Genomic DNA, 4,057 nt, shown 5'->3' with positions numbered 1-4,057 from the left:
AAGAATATATAGAATAAAGATGTGTACAGAGTAAATCAATTTCTTTTTAATGTTTGAAAATACTTGAGTAATTTATGTTGGTTTGTTGTTAATCTTTTTTTCTATAGTCTTTGTGGAGTGAGCTTTTCTTTTCTTTCTTTCTTTCTTTCTTTCTTTCTTTCTTTCTTTCTTTCTTTCTTTCTGTTCAATTAACATTTTGTTTCAGAGGGTGTATTTTGCCAAAAAAAAAAAAAAAAAAGCTTTGGTGGGTGACTTTTAACATGGTTGCTCCTACCTTAAAATCACATTCCTCCTCTCCTTTCAGACAAAGAGTATCAGACAAAGCCTCTAGCAACAAATCAGACCCCAGTACCAATGCATGTACTTGGTACTACCTAAAGAAAATTCACCATGAAGTTGCAAAGTTCTCTGTAGGTAGATACATGTGACTGCTTAAATTAGTACTACAGTGCACATACAGCGTAAATTTTTGTCAGCCATAGATATGGGGAGTGGGACATTGATACAAAGACATACAAAGAAGGCCTTCATTTAGTACATACACAGTAATATTTTAGGTACATTTGATTGAAAATAAGAAAAATTCTGGCAATTTAACATCTAAAGAATAGTGCAGCTGGGCGATACCTGTAAATATTGGCCATCTATTACAAAAGTAATGATGTACAGGTATACAAGCCCTCTATAATGAAGTTTACTTTAATAAAGGGAATGCATAATAAAATGGGCTGTCAAATCAGATAAATCTCAGTTTAACATAATGTACAAAACTTGCGTTAATTGACATTACAGTAAAGCATTACAGTAACATGTCACCAAGAAAATGAAGAGAAATAGTGTGTAAAACTTTATCACACTGAAAAATGTTAAATGAGGTAATCCAAAAAAAACAATAATAATGAATTAAGGAAGGTAATGTAAGCCGTTTTGTTAAATCAATGAAATGGAAGAAAAATTTTGACCCACCACTAAAGGTTAATTTCTGCAATAACTTTTGTGGTCTTGATTGAACACTGACAACTCACTGTAGAATCTCTTTGATTTGGCTAATTTTCTCCGTCAGGACAAGAAAGAATGGTCTACCCTGTGAAGATGGTTCATTAGACAGTTAGATATAAAATGAACCAAGATAGATGCCAAGATATGTGAAGAAATAATTGAATTTGTGTGCCGTGTTATTTTTACAGTCATAAAAACCACTCAGAAGAGTAATTAACTATAGTACATCACTGAAGGAACAAAGAAGGACATGCAAGACAGAGTGCGATGACATATCTTTTATACTACTCATTAAATTATGAGTTAGTTTAGGAGTCTACCTTTCTCGTGAATGTTTTAAACATGCCTTCTCCATCAATATTGACATTAATTATATGTATTTCATTTTTGCATGTCATTATTACAGTAGCTGTAATATTATTATTACATTAAGTCTCTCTGGCTTTCATGAATTATCTTGCTCTTTATCAAACACCTCTTCCTCTACATAAGACTTACTGAATACAGTTAAATTGGTTTTGTCAATGTGTGATGTGTAGCTGATAGTGAGCACTGAGTAGCCACATAGAAATGCTTGAAATTAGTTGGCGTGCCCAGCTGATGTGCTAATTTTTTTAGTTCCATAGTCTCATCATGAAATAACATATTTGCATTGAAATTAGTCCTCAGTTCAGTGTAAGCTGCAGAGGGTAATGCTGCCCTTTAACCTCATGATAATTATTCTTACCTGTTGTAAATCACTAGGTTAGGTTACTCTCTACTCGTTTTCTGAGAAATAATCAAATGGGTGACGAACAATGAAAGTATGAAGTAAAAGAAGAGGAGAAGCAGGGGCCTTTGTTTTCAGCTTCAAATAGTCATAAGATTAAAATAAGTACACTAACATGAATTACTGTGACTTCCATTGTCATTGCTCAGGCCTGTTTTATAGTTTCCCTTTCATTTAGCTTATACTGTCAATAAAAACCGCTGAGTATTTTACTGTGGTGACACTGATGTTCATCTGGAGCATCAGGTTATTGAGAATGCTTTGGATTCCAGACCATTGAGTCATCCTCTACTCTTCCTTCTTTCATTGTTCAACAGAGGGTAGCTTCTTTCCCTCAGGTATTGGGTTGGAAATGCTTTTTTTATGAAATATCTGTGAGGTCAGACTGATCTTTCCTGTGTCCGGTTAAATAGCAGCTCGAGAGGAGAAGAAAAAAAAAAAAAGATGCAATTTCCGTCGCCTGTGAGACCACATGAGGTCACATTCAGCGTTTGGCAACAGAAGTTTGGGGTATTTTGCTCATTACACCGATTTTCAGTCCCTTATCATCTTTGAGGTTATGTAAATATCAATTTGAAAGGATTTATGTATTTGTGTTACGTTTATGGGTATATTTAAATAGGTCAAATGATTATTTTGATAATAAAATTTGTTCAGGACATTGTGTATTTTTGTAAAGGAAGAAATTAAATATTTTGTCTTCGTCCCAAAGTAATCAAACAGTCACTGCACTTTTTGTCAATTAGGCTGTTAGTGTTGTGGAGATAGTTGTATTGCAGAAGTGGATATTATCTGCATGTGATGTCTTCAGGATACACATATATAATATATACTTACAAGACTGTAGGTGTGTGGAAATTGTTTTGTACAATACTGGGAGTAAAACATGTTCTAATGTGCAGTTGTAAGTAGATACAGCATAAACAGTGTAGTAAGCTGTTATATTGTGTTATTATGCATGTAAATTATTGTAGATAAATGGTTGCCTGTCAGATCTTTATATTTCAGAGTATGTTTTTGTATTGCCATAGTGAGCATTGTTAGAAATATTGCACAGTTTATTTTTTTATTTATTGAGAACTCTTTGGTGCAACAGTGCCATAATAGTTTATTTATACTTCTTCCTGATGTTCACTTTGTTCCTCACAAGTGCAACAATGCAATACATAAACCCATACACCTGAAAATCCACCATTTGGTCAGATCTGTAATCATGTTTTTATTTTGAACTCCACCTGTTCATCTCATTCTTGCCACTATGAAAAAGTTGTCATTGGCTTCTCTGTCTCAAAGCAGAATTACATATAAACTCATTGTTATCTAAAATGTGCTATTTGCAAATCTGACACATGGACTCACACCGTCATGTTTAGTTGTGGGAACTTTTCAGTGAACAAGTAAATGTTTATTTAGTGATGCAGAGATTGTGAAAATCCTAGTGTTGTTGAAAGATTTGTAATAATATGATGGAGGTTTGCATAGAGGTGAGTGTAAAACACATTATCGGGTACACATTCCTCTCAGCATGATACAGCACTATACAAATGTATTTGATAAAAAAAAATGTTGCAGCTTTTCTGATTTATACCATTAAGAATTTTAAGTTAATTGAACATATGTGAATTGAACATAATTATGTGTGAGTATATGAACGGATATATTGTTTGATCTTTTGTCATGTATATAATCAACCATTATCCGCTACATCAGCATCAATATTGTGTTGTAAATCCAAAAAAATCAATACCAAGCAAAAAGTATATATAAAAATACAAAATAAAATATATAAAATTTAAATATATACATTACATGTACATATTTGAATATATATATGTATACACACATTGTCCTATTTATTTTAATTGTGATGATATTGTGAGGGCTTCCTTTTCAAAATCACAACGAAAATGTTGTACATTTGTGTAACCTAGCCCTCATTTTTCTTTTCCTATTTTTAATCTTTTCCACACATCCACAAATGTACAACGTGAGACTACAACTATTCCTACTCCTGAAGTCTAGTTCATGAATATTTTGGGGTGCCTTAGAAGTTGTATTTCCTCTGTGTGTCAGTAGGATGCTGTGCTCAAATAGAGAAGGAGAGGGAGGCTGCATCCAATAAATAATGGAAAGAATTTTACCTTTGCTTTCTCTGTGCATTCTTTAAATTACCCCCAGTCTGCGTACACAATTTGCAGTCCAAGGGCAAACCAACTGACCAAAAAAAACGACTCAGCTCCACTTTATTGACAAACTCATCAATGACACACATGAAAAGATATAGATTTA

This window comes from Chanos chanos, chromosome 2 (assembly GCF_902362185.1).
Source record: "Chanos chanos chromosome 2, fChaCha1.1, whole genome shotgun sequence".
NCBI classification, from domain to species: domain Eukaryota; kingdom Metazoa; phylum Chordata; class Actinopteri; order Gonorynchiformes; family Chanidae; genus Chanos; species Chanos chanos.
This window is presented reverse-complemented; position numbering follows the sequence as displayed.